General features: G+C 35.7%; 1 protein-coding gene across 1 annotated transcript in view; it reads left to right on the top strand.

Annotated features, from left to right (window-relative positions):
• The first annotated feature begins 2,326 nt into the window (after window positions 1-2,326).
• The window catches only part of LOC116169902 (amphoterin-induced protein 2-like), a 92,188-nt gene continuing 78,611 nt past the window's right edge, over window positions 2,327-15,903 (top strand). The window contains exon 1 of the mRNA XM_031486107.1: window positions 2,327-2,346. The gene's annotated coding sequence lies outside the window, so the exon portion shown is untranslated. The remainder of the gene's footprint in view (window positions 2,347-15,903) is intronic.

Genomic DNA, 15,903 nt, shown 5'->3' on the forward strand with positions numbered 1-15,903 from the left:
GAGCCATTTATACCCGTTGATAGACTTCATTCCCGTTTTTCTCCCGACTGAATAAAGTTATTGATTTGAAATAAGAGCTTTTGTGCGATGATTTTGCGTGAGCATTTAATTTTTTTGTGGTTTTTATATTTTAATTTCTTCTAAAAATAGATTTAATAAATGTTCCCGCAAACATGGTATTTAAAAAAGAGATTGATGTAAGTTAAATTAATTTTTTCATCAAAGTAATCCTCAAAATACGAATGAATCTCAAATTTTAATAAACCCACGTACTTTTGTGATTTTAAAGCCTGTAAGAATATTTAGGAATGTTCATAAGTCGTTTATCAACATGTAACACACAATGTGCGGACCTTTTCTTACCACTGAAAAAGTCATAAGAACCCACTAATCATTACTCATACACCAAATCTTACAGAACAATTGATTATTTATTTTGATCGGTAGGTACATTTTATATAAAACACACTTCTATACATTCCGTTGCGTGTAAATTCAAATACGAATTTTTCCGGTCTTTCCGGCAGCCAGTCGTTGTGTTGGCCACTTGTTTGTCAGTTAAATTAAGTAGAAGTTATACAGGAATTGTTTTCCGATTGCTATCCAATGTTAGTGTTCGCACAATTAGTTTGAAGTTATATAGAAGAGGAGGTGTCAATTATATAGTTGTGTCTTCGTTAAAATTAAAGTTTGTATCCGAGCTGCCATTTCAACAACGTCAATCGTCATGGAACCAATGCTGGTGAATTAAAAAAAAGAAGAAAGTTTGTATACACGGTTGTGCCTTTATGTTAAAATAATTTTGTCGTTTTCGTCGTCTGTCCAGGCGGGTTCAGACAAAAATTTGGACTATGACAACAAAGTAATAAGTACTTTTGAGACGCTCTGACGGGGGTTCTAAGGGCAAATTGACGTGGTGCCACGTCGCGTCGGAACTTTAAGAGGAAGAGTCTCAATTTAGGGCATTAACACCTAGACTACTAGGAAATAACAGGTAGATAATTATAGAAGTGAACGCATCCCCAATATTAGTTTAATTCTCATAAACACCAGGTAGACTTTTACATGAACGAATTACGATGAAATTTTGCAGGTGGATTCTTTATAAAATTTGTAGATCAGAGTGCGTGAATTGACAATGTAGATCAAAAAATAAGGAAGGCCTTTTTGACATCTCCGTTAGGTATGAACCGAATTGCATAAAATTCAAAATGAGCATAGTTTTAGCCATATACTACGCAGCGACGGCGCCAGGGGGGGGGGGCTGGGTGGGCACGTGCCCAATCTGTTAAGCAGTGCCCACCCAAGTGCCCAACTGTCCCTGCCTCAAATTTTTACTTTTTTTAAAATTTGTTTTAGAGAATAATCGAATAAGTTCTCATTCTCACTGATCATTTTCCGTAAGTTAGTCTGAGATAAATAACAAATTCGTTATCTCCGGTTTAGTTTGTCGTAATTACTTCGTGGTACTTACATAGAAGTGCTTTATTTAAATTTCCGCGGTGGATGGCAACGGCTGGATTATTTCGGAAATGAAGTTTACCTTAATTCCATCTTTGCCTATAATACACAAACCGTACAATAAGATCATGACTTCATAAGCCAAACAGAATTCTACCCACTTAAGACTTTGTGCAGCACCGACGAGGTGCAGTAATTTCCTGAAGTCGAAAAGGATTATTTATTGTAGGAAATCATTGTACCTTGAGTAGCGGAATTGCGGAAGGGTCGATCCTGAACAAACTTGATGCGTTATCGAAATGTTCCTTCTATAAGTTAAAGCAAAATTAGATAATTTAAGTATTTAATAGGGCGCTGCTCCGTTTTTAACGAGATTAACCAATTCAATGTTAAACTAGATGAGCTTCGGAGCATTTAATAACGTGAACTGGACAATTTCATTATCTAATGAATTTTATACCGCCAACGTTGCGTAGCTTTTAATCTTCTTTAGTTACGCATAAATGAAAGCCCGCAATGTGTAATTTAATTTTTATTTCGTACGTAAAGCTGTTATTAAATTTCAAATATCAGTTGTACTACCTACCATTTGCGTAAACTTTTGGGGTTCCCTTATAGAACAACGCGTTTTATATTCATGGACTACGGTTAGTTCAGTTTTCTTTACTAAATCGAAAATGTATCCTGTAAATATTAACATGGCCCGAAAAAAGGCGTTTTCACGCACATTTACATAACCCGTTATGACATTTTTGCGAAACGCTCGTCGTTTTAATTACCTTGATGTTTTACTTGATTAATAAATCCGAATGATTTGCAAAATTATTAAAACACCACTCTCTCTTTTCAGATCTCTGGCGTTTATTTCGAAACACGGAACAAAAGGTATGTTACGACTTTCATTGTCTTCATTTTCTTTTGACGGAAAGCTAGGGGCGTATACGTTAATGGAAGTTAAATGAGAATAAAGATTTAATTTCGAGGCAAATATTTTCAGAAATACAGGTAAGAAAAGTGGAAAGGGTGTATATATTCAAATTGTAAAAGTTGGAAACTGTTAAGTCCTTAAATTACAAAGTTGATTAATATTAAAATTTGCTTTTGAAAATCCCTTTTGCTGAAGCATAATTTGTAATTATACGAAAGTTACGAGTTTGTTTGAGAGGCTCAGTAAATATGGATTTATATCTATTAACATCCACTTTGACAAAATACTAAGTGGAATAAATTTTGTTTTCAGTTGGTATAATACCAACAATTACTGTTATGTTTTAACGTATATTATTTAACCTTAAAGTTCACAGTGGTACTCAAAATTCATGGTTGTTTCATTCTCTCACCTGTAAGACGTAAGTTTTTTTTTAAATAATTTTTATCGAGTGTGACCGTCGATTTCTTGCTTAATCCCTAAACCCCAGACGGAATAACGTCATTCATCCGTAACACCGTTCACGCAATTTATTACCCGAAAGGCGACTATTGGTAATATGATATTATTTTTGGGTTATTTGTAAACATTTGAAAATATGTTTCGTTCTACGAATGGAACTATAAAGTCACGTCCGCTACTTTGTTTTAATTAAAGGAAGGGATGAAGGAACAGGCAGTTGGTTTTTATACAAATGGGCAGTAGCTGCGTATTTATTGAAATTGTATTAGTAGTGAGTGAACAGTGCGTGATTAAGTGTCTGTTCTTTTGGAAAATCGGTGAGTGAAACTCACAGAGCAATTCAGTTTTACAAAGCATGTTTAGTTAGCGTTCATTATGAAATTGATATACAAATATGGTACCGCAGTTTATGCATAAACCAGGTAGAATTATTGGTTGGCGTAATCTATTCCACGCTGCTTGTTGTTGATTACTGTGAGGCGCGTTGAATCCCCTCGGCAGTGTTTTGGTGATGGAACTGTGCACGGTTCCAGGCTAGTACTTAGGGTAGGTTTTAGGATATCGTGAATGGCGATTGCGTTGAATCCCCTAGGACTTGTTAACACTTAAAACGTAGTGATGATGGGTTTTAGGTTGCGTCATGCACGGTCGAGTTTAATCCCCTAATACCATTGCACACTCTATGCTAGTTGTTGTGGCACTTTTGGTTGGTGGAGGGTTGCGTCTTTGAACCCAGGACCTACCACACACGTTGAGCAGGGTGATGGTCTGACCTGGACTTTGACGTTGCGTTTAATCCCCCAACACCATTGCACAGCCAAAAGGGAATGGATAACTCTAATTTAATAACGAGAATGAGTAACTATAATATAACGAGAATTAAATAGCACTCTCATAGAATATCGAAAATAGGGAACTCCAATCTAATAACGAAAGATTAGAACTCTCCTATGATTATTGAGATTATATTATGGAAGTTTTCCATAGAGAGTATAGTAATTGATAGTCAGTATTATTTGTAGTCATCCATGTTGGGTTGACTGGTTGCTCAGAGAACTATTTTCTAATTGCAGGTACGACCTCCCGCGGCCAACTTTCAGGTCAAGTTTAGTTTGATTTTGATTCCTTGTTGTAAGTACTTACTTTATCATTGTTTTGTAACTAGTTATTTAATTACAATTAATCATCCTGACAAATTATGTCTATTCTTCAGCGATTTAATTATTTAAAAATGATTGTGGTCAAAAACACGCCTTTCCCCCCTGTCAATCCATAATTGGCCCACACACCTTCTTTTCTTTCATTTGTATTTTGCTTTTTTAAATAAAAATTCTTCCTTATTTATTCTTCACTATACTAGGAACGCTATTGTCCGCACTTTGTCCATCGTCTGTACCACGCCTATTCCTCCAGTTTAAGCTTTTTTGTTGTGGTTTCTTTCTTATGCGGTGTAGCACAGCCCCGAAATCACAACGACAAAAGAATTACTGATTCTGTGCGGGAAAAATGCGCTTTCGTCGGTCGCGAGTGACAACATTTTTAACTTGTTTTCTTATGTTTCATCTCGTATCTATAACAACGTACTTAAGAGTCTGTTACCTATTTAAGCTGTCGGGAATTGCGGCGAGGTAACTTAGGTTCCACGGCTAACTCTCGCGCGGGCGTGGTAGTTCTTCAGAACGAACTCTAAATGAATGCTCGGGAGGCGCCAGGTCCTTATTCCTAGTGACTCTCCTGCCGGACCTACAGGAAGGGTATTGCCGCAATAGAGAAAGGAAAGAAAACAAAATGTGCGCCACTAATGAATATTTAATGTCAAATAAAACTAATTAAATTGTTCTTCTACTCTCACAACGAACTGAACCAGCGTAAGGTGACTCGAAGCGGCTTTAAATTTCGCGGTGACTAAAGGGACTTCTCCAAGAACCCCCTTGCCGACTAATACGCAATACCTTTTGGTAATAATGACCAATGATTAGGTCGGCCGAACCCTTGTAGGAAGCGCTTTCTACCGGTCGCACCCTGTATAATATAAATTAAGTGACAGTAGTTCGGATAGGCTGTAATTTGGAACTACTGTAGGTAATTGAGTCGGGAGAAACAACCCCGATGTTAGAATATGGGCAACAATAAACTAATCGGGATATGCGATTATGCCAGCGTTAAGGTGTTTTCGTTCTTTGTGATTCTCAGAGCGTCTTTGTGCGTCAGCAATAGCTGGGTTGACGGTACGACGAATCACCTTTACATACAAGTAAGTGACAACAACATTTGTTACACAAATAGTGGCTCTGACTCCCAAAATTTTATATTTTATAATACTACCAACTACACACTTCATTGGCAGTGGCTCGTACCACCGAATAACTATTTCCAACTGCCCGCCTGTATCTACAAGTATGCCTCCAACTGGCTAGACGACTTCCCAATGGACGACACACATAGGTTACATGAAGACATACCAAGTCGTTGAGGGCTTCAATAACTGGCTACCTAACTTAAGCGTGGACTGCGAAGATGTTGACGATGTCTAAGTAACTTCCGATATCAGGGACGCTATATGCTACGGGTACGGAATGACTAACAGGTGACACGAACTTCAACCACTTTGTTTTTCCTAGGTCTCGGACAACGTACCTCTCACTAAAAGCCAGTTCGGCTTTAAAAGTAAGCGGCCTTTAAATCCCCAATACTGGGTAAAATTAATCAATGTATGCCTAACTGGCTCAATATCACAAAAATCAATTAATTTATGAATGCTTGTGCAACTAAAGATCGGTTAACGAATTTTTTTCAAAATTTGTATAGTTTGCACAGCAATGGCCGTTCATAATCTGCCTTTTACAACGGTCTCCTTTTTTAAAAGATAATCTAACTGGAATGTGACCTATGACATCCTATATGATAGCTAGTGACGAAAATATCCTAAGAATATGCAACACATCGTTCACATCATATATAGTATGACCCATTAGTAACTTAGGGTGAATTTAACATGTAACAAGTCTTCGAAATTCTGCTTTCGTAAATTTATTGCATTCATTATCGCCTTGCACCTTCGTAGACATATTCGATCTTGATCTTGATCATTCGTCTTAGTCCAGAACCGAATTGGATAGTGGTGATACTTGAGAAATTCCAGCGAGGTTCTTCTCTTCGGGAGCCATCCCAAATGGTCCTATTGCATTTAATTGTAGTTTAACCAAATCAAATTAAAAGTATACAGTCGAAGAAAAACATCATTTTCAGTTACCTACCAGTCTGTGGCCATGTAGAAGGCTGTTTGGCTGTACATCTACATGGGGCCTGTCACGCGCAGGGAAATCTACAGGAAGCAGGCGGACTAGGAGATCCTTGTTCTGGCCTTGATAAGCTAAAGAAATAAAATACTTGATAAGGATAGAACAAAAACAATCATTGACCTCGCAATCGAGGGTGATTTAATAAATGATCTCAAAAATATTACAAATAGGACACTATATAACTCTGCAATGTCAATATTTAAATTTGAATTAATTTTTTGTAAAAAAGAGGATCAATACGTAGTCCGAGAAAGTGTTAATTTCAAAACATGCTTCCCCAGAAAACAACCGAGCTATTATCGTTAAGTGAATATGAAGCAAATATAATAACTGCAATGCGATTGTATCGAAAACCAGTATGTAATCAAACGTTATATCAAGGAGTCCGTGAAAAATAAAAATTACATGTTACTACAGGTTGCACGTAACGGTCTAGTTCAGCTCAAGAAGTGCACCCTCTATGCGGAAGTGCATGTGTTGCACAAATTCGCAGCAAATCTTAAGTTTGAGGAGGTTGCTGGAGAACCGAGTGTTGATTTTATATCTGTGATGTAAAGTTTTCAATTAGACACCCTGTATCTACTTTTACTTTATGTGTCACTCCTAATTTGCGCCTTTTCACTTTTTAAATGAATAGCACTTTGCAATAGACGTAACTCAATGACCGCTAATTGCGATGCACGTGTGTAAGATAAATTACATTGCCTCACTACTCATATAATTTGGCGTGACCCTCCCGTAAACAATAAAAATTAGAATATAAATGAGGGGGCCATTAAATAAATATGAACGAAAATTATTGTTCCGGTTTTCCACGCGATAAATAGTCGCGGGTGGCAAATAAGAAAAGTAAGAGGGGTTACTGCCTATTAGCGCTATTATCCCCATAATCCCTTGCACGCGAGCCGCAGTTACAATGGCATTGTAAACATCAAAAGTTGAAACGGGGGTTGTAAGGACGCCAACGGTGTATGGAGCATACTGCTTACTGTGCGCTTACTACCCACACGGCACTTCTCTCAGTACACAACATTAATCCACCTTCTGAAACCGCATGGGATCCGAAACATACGGTTACGACCTGCATATAACCTCTAAATAAAATACTAACTTTTCGAAATCATGTGGGAACTAAAGACCTTGGAAGAGTCGTTCCATGTTTTCCGCGATAGCCGATCAAAATCCCTTCACAAAACGGACGTCATTAAGAAAAATCATTTCCTTCCACGTGCGGATTGTACCTGTCAAGTTGCTGGGAGACTAAATAAATAGATCTCGAAATACAAATACGCTGTAGGTAATTTAAAATGAATATTACGTCTCCCGGAAAATTGAGATCGAAATTTTCGAAGTAAAATCTGTGCACACTGTTGCGTATTTTAAACAAAATTTGAAATTCAAATTAACGGCAAAAGATTGTTGAAGTATATTAACATAACATTATGAGGCAAAGCACGAAATAAAAGCTTCAAAAACTAATTCCAGGTGAGTGCACTTTATTTGATTTAGTCGATTTTTATTTTCTACGCTATTAAAATAATTGCTCCCCTTAGTCCCTATTATTATTAGTGTATAATATATCTTAGTACGAATCAACGTCTATTAAATGAAAGTTATTAGCTATAATTCGTTTTACAGCCAATACAGCTTTGATATTAGGTTTCCTTGTGACCATTTCGATTATATGTACCCTAAAAGTTATGCGCATTTCTATATTTTTATAGAGAGTCTTCAAGTTTAATAACAATTTAGTAAATGATGTGCATCAACAGATGGGGCCTTTAAAATTTAATAAACCGCCTGCTTGTTTGAAATTAATTCCAGCTTGTTCGCTGCAAGATAATGTTCATGTAATTATTGCCGTTAAGTTAACCTACTACAACTTCAGTATAGTGTGAACTAAATAAAATATATTACAAAAAGTTGCTTGACTAAAAGTGCAGGAAAAAGATGAACTATCCTGTATATCACTGTTATTATTGATTCTAGGGAACATTTATTAAACAAAATTTTTTATTATTCTTAACTTCACATTTCCTCTCTCATAAACCCACGTGCCGGTATAGAAATATCTAATTCTCAACAAATAATAATTTTGTGCTCACTTGTTGCTATTTTTGCCGCATTTTGAGCTCTTATAGTTTTTAAGTCATTCATCCTTTATGAATAGGACCCTATTTCACGCATATGCTCGATGAGTGAATTATTTGGTGTTTTTTGCAGCAGAAACTTTGTTCTCTTATGGATTTTGAGTTATTCTCATTTTCACGCGTAAACTCGTGCTGTAAAATTGGAAATCTTCTACCGCTTCAATTTTATATGTACATTAAATGCAGTTTTTTTCATAGGATGCAAATGTTGTGCTCTTATAGTTGTTCCACTGTTTAGAGTAAAATACATGCTTACACAGAGATGGTTTACGGAAGAGGCAGAGATTTTCAGTGGGAGAATGTACTAGCTTACGAGCTGTTTCGCGGACTCCTGTCCTTTTTGCGGGAATTATTTAAAAATTATTCGGAAACATTCCAGATATTTTCAAAGATTCAACCGAATATTGTTTAGACATCTTCTAAATATTTGTAAGTAATTTTGCAAAGGTTCTTGAAAACATCTGCCGGTATTTCTCAAGCATTTTCAAGCATAATCTATAAAGAGTAATTCGAATCCTCAGATCTTTTTGATCTTTAAATATTTTCTTCTATTTCTTCTTTTCTATTTATACTATTTAGGTCTTTTCTAAAGAATCAGTATCAGAGGCACTCACTAGCGATTCTGATTCTTCTAGGATTGTTAAGATATTTATCTAGTGCTCCAGTATTTAAGGATATTTTAGAAATTCTTTCCAGATTTTTATGCAGGTCTCTATATTTAGGTATCATTATGAAATGTTTTGAAAAGTTCACAAATTATTTATTGATTCTTGACAGATTCCTAAAACTAAGAAATTCTTCAGATTTCACAAATATTTGAGTGACTTCTAAATTCTTCGAAGATCCTGAGTTTTCAATGGACGCAAGAGCAAAAACAAAAAAAATGGTTCAGTGATTATTTAAAAACTCATGATAGGTTAAAAGGATTTCTCTTCTTTATACACCATTTCGTCGCATCCTCGGAGATCCTCAGGAGATTTTACGGTGTCATTAGTTTGGATAATTGATGTTCTTAATAAAAAAAAATGAATCTACCGGAAAATTTAGAGACTTTTTTTGAGATTCTTCGCTAATTCATTATTAACCGTTTTAGAGCTTATCTACGTTGTCAAAATATCTTCCAGATACCTACTCTTTGGAAGAGATTTTTAATCATTCTCGAGCAACCTTTAGAGATTCTAAGACTTTTTTTTATTTCCAAAGCTCATAATGGAGTTTTTAAATCTTTTTTATCCTTACAGATTATTCAGAGTCTATTCATGCTTTTTTTAGTTAGTTTTAGAGATTTTCAAAAGATTTTTCAGATCTTCCTCAAAGATTCTTTAAACAATATTCTGACAAGTTCAGTAAATATTTTCCCAAGGTTCTTTAGTAATTCTTGACGTATTTATCAGGCATTCTTCACAGTCAATTTAAAGATGTTTTTGAGTTGGATAACTGAAAAACCATAAGAACACAATCTGTCCTCTTTTAACTTCAGAACGAAAAGAGCCGGCGATGTCAAACCTTCGCCAATCGATTTCTACGAGTTGTTCAAGGATCGGTGCTATTGAATATGATACCTGCGATACCTCTATGTGAAAAATGGTTTTGTTTTCTTGAAAATGAATGCTTCAAAGGCAAAGCAGTAGCGCAGTCAGGATGTCGCTGAGAAGGACGAGGAAAATTTTGAAGCATCACCGCAAGTATGGAGTATCCTCCAGCTGAATGGGGTTCGGGAAATCCCCTCGTAATTGCTGTGCAAATGTTTATTTCACCAAAATCAATTAAACACAAAATGAACACACAAAAGTATTAGTCCTTGGATGCGCAGTGCACCATTTTGGAATTGGTAAACTTGAAAATCTTCTCATCGTTTCGAAGGCAACCACAGGTAAATATTGCGCCAATGATCAATTTTAAATGGCAACATCTTACAATACTTTTTTTTGTTAAAGTCCTTGGGAAAACATCTTTGAATACGGTATGGATTTATTTAAAAAGGTTGTTATTGCTTTTCGACTAGATTGATTCAAATGTCTTTTTATGGCTATGTAGGTCAATGTGACCGATTTAAACAAACCGTAAACGAATTTGTTTACAAATACCTATTTAGGCAAAGATCAACGACAATAATTAACAAGAATAGTTTTGTGAATTAATAACACAAACTCATTTGCGTTACGTCCTTTGGGCCGGATTTTATTCTATCGGAAGTTGAAAAAATCGGTATTTGGGGGTTGGTGACACCGTTTTTTGAAAACCAAGCATATTAATTATTATAGAGACGCTGTGCATGTGCTGAGAAAAGTACATAACAGCGACAAATAATTCGAAGAATTCCGGACAGTGCAATATACCGTTGTTTTGTTCTTATCAACTATCATTACTTCTTTGTTGCGCAATAACAACACAATGAATTTAAAAATAGCTGTAATGGTTTAATCTAATAATATGTAACTTATCACACTAAACGTTGACCCGAAGGACTAACTGCTATTTAATGTATTTTTAACGATTTGTTATATACGATATTTTTAACACCGGAAATGATTATATCTTAGCTGTCCAATTTTTATACAATAATTTTTACCCACAATCGTCATGAAGCCTTCATTTTCATGCCTGTTTTATGTCAGGAAATTTTAGTTTCCATGACAGAGGCAGTAAAACTTTACCAGACTACTTTTCCTGCCGCCTGTCACTTTTCCGCCCGTACGTGACATTGGTAATGTCTAGAGGACTCCTGTTTTTACTGACAGATTGACATTAATCAAAAGTTCTATATGAAAATTGTAGTTTTATATTAAAATACGATTTCTGGATAAATTTAATACAAAACTCGTCAGTAGTTATTTCTGATATTTGCAGAATTCTAAAGATTTTGACGGAGAAAGCCGAATACTTGTTTAGAATCTGCACAATATCCCCCTGACATCCCATGCTTCCTGGGTCATATTGGAAAATATCGATGTTTCATCATTCATTCTGTTTCTCATTATGAGGGTGTATGCAAATTTTAAACTTCAAAATTGAAATGATTGGGTCGAAACCAAATTTGACTACCCTAATGTAGCGGTTGATCCATCGTCTCGTATTTGGGATGTAGTTAATTGAGATTAGATTTGTCTTTCCCAAATTTAATATAATTTCTGCAGAACTACGCTACCTATGGTGCAAACGAGTCGCCAGTCGGTGTATCTACCTGGTAGGTAGATTTCTATCCTAAACTTTCTATCCTAAACTCGAAAAACTGAAATTCACTATCATTTTTTGTAACAAGGATTAGAAGCAAGCGCATTTTATTAGTTTTTGAGGAAACTCAAATAAATAAAAAGAAATGGTAAAATTAGCGAAGAAGTAGAAATGTATTTGCAAGAATGATTGCATAAAACGAAATCTGTTCTAGCGTTCTATTCAAACATTTTCATTATTTTAACGTCTTTAAAAGTAAGTTCTAGTTATTTATTCAGCTTTCATCTTTGCCTTTGTTAATCTGTATTCCTTTTCAGTTAGTCTTCAGATATACCTTATTGCTAAATATTTTTCTTCATAATTGAATACAAACTTCATTATCCGCTCTAAAGGATTAACTAAACCTAAAGGATTTTACAAAAATGCTATTGGTATTATTCTTACAGATGGTAATACAGTTATGCCAAAGGGTATCATTAATTATAAAGTTTTCTCATTTGTTTAACTTTGCGTAGACGGCGAGACTGAAAAAAATTACTTCGAGTAAATACCGCGTCCATATTTTGCAATTGATTAGATTTATACATTCGTTAAACAAATATTTAAAGCTACGTGTTTGGATTACATTACTCTTAATTACTCGTAATTAATGCTCTTATTCATATGATTCAATTATTTATCATTTTCAGTCACATGCTTTGGTACTGTAAATAACTTATTTTATGGAAACCTTAGGGAATTAAATTGAATTTAATCTTGAATAATGGCCATTGTAAATTATACGTGTAGGTACATGTTATCTACAGAGATCCGAGGCTTTTTTTTAAATTTTTTACTATGAAAGAAACGGTACAAAGCTTCAAAAAATTTATTTCACTGCGAAACTACCATTTAAACATTTAGTTCTGAGTTTCTCCAGATGTTTCATTCCGTCCAAAAAAAATAATACTTTGTGTACCAAGGCGGGAAAGTGGATGTTTTCCGGGGTCGAAGGAAGATATGGTCAGGCGAGGCGAAACGGAAGCGAAACTTTCGTGCCGTGGTGCACACAATAGTTTTTATTGTATACACTTACACTTAAAATGATGCCCGTATGCTTAGATCATATATGTATATATTCCAAATCTGTGCAAAACATATGTCAGAGAGATGGGGTAACAGTTGAATACAATGTTGCCAATCGTGGCAGAATTCTGCTACGGTAGCAGAATTTCATCTTCCGTAGCAGGGTGGCAGAATTGCCGCTGCTTGTATCAGATCCTAAGATGTATTTCCTTCTAGAGCTTTTAATGTTAATGATTACGCTTGTCGGCCTAAATCTGCCTTCGGATCGACTTTACAAGAGAAAAACCTTTTTTATTATTTACTTTTTGAGAAAAATGCATTCGTCATAAAAGTTTTTGCCTCGGTTTTTGCTTATTCTAAAATGGTTATTCCGGTTTATACCTTTCAAATTTCCTTACCGTTTCAGATAAACATGCAAAAATACGAACATATGCAGAAAGGGTCCCTTTAACGAATCGCAACCGGCATTGAAATTGGCAAAAAAGACCGTTCTAAAAGCTAATTCCCGTATTTAAGCGGACTTCCTTTCTTAAACAAATCGAAATTTCTTATCCAACTTTATTGACGCCTGGCAACTCGAAAAACCTCCGAACACCTTGCCACAAGACGCTTTTTTTCAGTCACGCAGGCAGATTTGATTAGTCATCGAACACTTCAGGTGACTGGACATAAACCTCAATGTCCAACTCGACGTTCAGCCCTGCGATGTGTCAGAAACGTAAGACTTAACGTGGAAGTTATCTGCGTTATTTTGCGTATTTAGTATAGGCAAAATGACGTTTTTGACAGATAACTTGCACGTTAAGTTTAACGTTTATGATACCTACATCACAGGGCTGATTGCTTACACAGCAATATAGACAAAATAGAGGTTTTGTTCCTTTTCACGCGGAATAATAATTTTGATATCCACAACAGTTCTGAGAAATAACACTGCCTTCATTTCTTAAGTGCAGTATTTCACGGAATATTATTCTTCTTCCACTCTACGACTCAACTCAATTCAACTTTCTTTGGAGTAGCACCTATGTATCTATACTACTATATATTTTTATTTAAGGGCTAGTTTTCTTGGGGATTACAGTCCATATTTTTCTTTAATTTCTAGACAAGTGGTCGTGTACGAAAAATTTGGGTGCACTTATTGGGCGCGGGCAGCATGTCGCCAGCCTTGTCCGAAGTTTTTTGGATGAATATCTCGGGAAATATAGGTACACTAACGAACATCTCAGGTGCACTTACGTGTCTTAGGGCTGATCGGTTTGAATCCAAAAAAAAATTTTGAACGATATTGTGATATTTAGTAAAATCTTTTAATGGGACTCTTATTATCCCAATCGAAAGTAATTGTCTCGGATAATTGATTCTAAACAGAGTAATCAATTCAAAAAGCGTTTTTTTTCTTATTTCCTCCAATTTCCCGAAAATTCGTTTCTCCCACAATATTTTCCCATGCTTCAAAAAAATGTTTGTATCTCATCAAACATTTTATCAAATTTATTCAGTTTCACACATTCACGTAGATTTTCCAACTTCCATTTCGGAAAACTTCCTACAGAGTTATTCAGAATATACTATTATTTTCTCATCGTATTACACCACAGTTGCTTCATCCCCAAAATCTGTATAGGTACATAAACGTCTAGTGGCTTCTCGACCACAAATCCCACTAGTGTTTATATATTTTCTCTAGAATTTCTTTTAATTTCCCAGTTTCTTGAATTGACATATTATACCCCAATGTTTATACGTAGTAATAGCATTCATACAATTTTTGCCTTTTACTTTTTCATTTTTCTTCCTTATTTCCTCAGAATTTGATCAATTTGCTAAGATTTTTATTTTCCACATTTTCCTCTATTTTTCACATAATTCCTTCGTACTTCCTCCTAAATGCCCAGGTGTAAAGACCCCTAAGGATCAGGGCCGCCCAGGGGGGGGGGCAACTAGGGCGATTTGCCCCAGGCCCCCGATTTCAAAGGGCCCCCGTGCCGGCCGTGGATCTGTGAGGATGAATGAAACAGCAATAGAGTTGCCGTTGCCACATTTTCATTTGTACGGCCGATGATTTTTTGCGAAGAATAGAAAATGACATGTGGCTGTTCCCGGTAAAATAATGCGGTAAATCACTTGTCAGCATAATAAACAAGTAGAAATTGTGCACAACTCTTGTGCAGATAAAGCGCATTAAAAAAAAATTTTTTTGAGAATCAATATGTACTTGAATGTGTATGTACAATGTACATATACATAATTATGTGTTTATAACCAATTGTAGATTGTAGAACATAACATATGCCAGTAAATTTCTAAAATAACATTTTCTTTGAAATTTTTTCTATTCCCAAAATTTACTTTGTTCCAGGCCCCTGAAATTGTCTGGGCGGCCCTGCTAAGGATTGTTTCCCTTTCACCATCTTACCAAATTTCCCCAGGAAAGAGAGAGAGATAAAGTACCACTGTTGTTTGTATCAGTAAAATGTAGGTATAATTGCAATTTTTTCCCGAAAATGCGTGTCCGATAAAATGACCATTACGGAATGTTGTAAATATCAAAGTAACGTGACCGTTCACAAAAAAAGAGAATTTTGTTTGGGGGTAGTATACATTGAGGAATTTCATTAAATTGGTACCTTGAATATTAAAGTGTACTCATGGGAAATACTGATATGCAAATGTGCAAATGATCCGGGTTAATTTCCTGTATTGACTTCTCAATTCTTGTTTACATCTCGTTGCGATAATTGATGTCAATTAAAGTTCTATTTGCATAAACTGCGGAGAATTAAACTTTGTTGTCGATACGTTGTGGATTATACGGCTAAAAATTTGTCGACGGCTTCTTCTATTGCTTATGTAAAAGTAATTAATTCAGGTGTGGTTTTGTGTTTACTATACTAATTTTATATTGAAATCGATTCCAAAGCTTCGTGCCACTCTAAACTTTAAATTGGAAATATTGTTTACGGTAGATCAATTCCAAACCTCATTACAATTCTAAATTTAAATTGAAACGTCACACCGCGTTTGGTTACAAGATGCGTATACGTTTTGCACCTTTTGTGCAGTTTTCACGCCCACAAGTCTGAGCGCTTATCCCTTTCCTTCGGTACATCTGGTCTTTGCAAAATTTTGGAAAGTGTATAATGTGTTGCTACCCATTAAAATTCAAGTCTTATTTACATTTGGCAAGTTTACTGGCGGAAAGTACTTTCGGTCAGTAAACTTGCCAAGTGTAAATGAGCGGAAAGTGCACTTGCCAGTCACTTGCTACTTGCCCGCAAGCGGCAAGTGAAGTTGAGGACCTGGCTAGTTTGGTGGCCGACTTGCCTTTCTGGACTGTCAAATTTATGTAGTTCTG

This window comes from Photinus pyralis, unplaced genomic scaffold (assembly GCF_008802855.1).
Source record: "Photinus pyralis isolate 1611_PpyrPB1 unplaced genomic scaffold, Ppyr1.3 Ppyr1.4_LG4, whole genome shotgun sequence".
Classification (NCBI taxonomy): Eukaryota; Metazoa; Arthropoda; class Insecta; order Coleoptera; family Lampyridae; genus Photinus; species Photinus pyralis.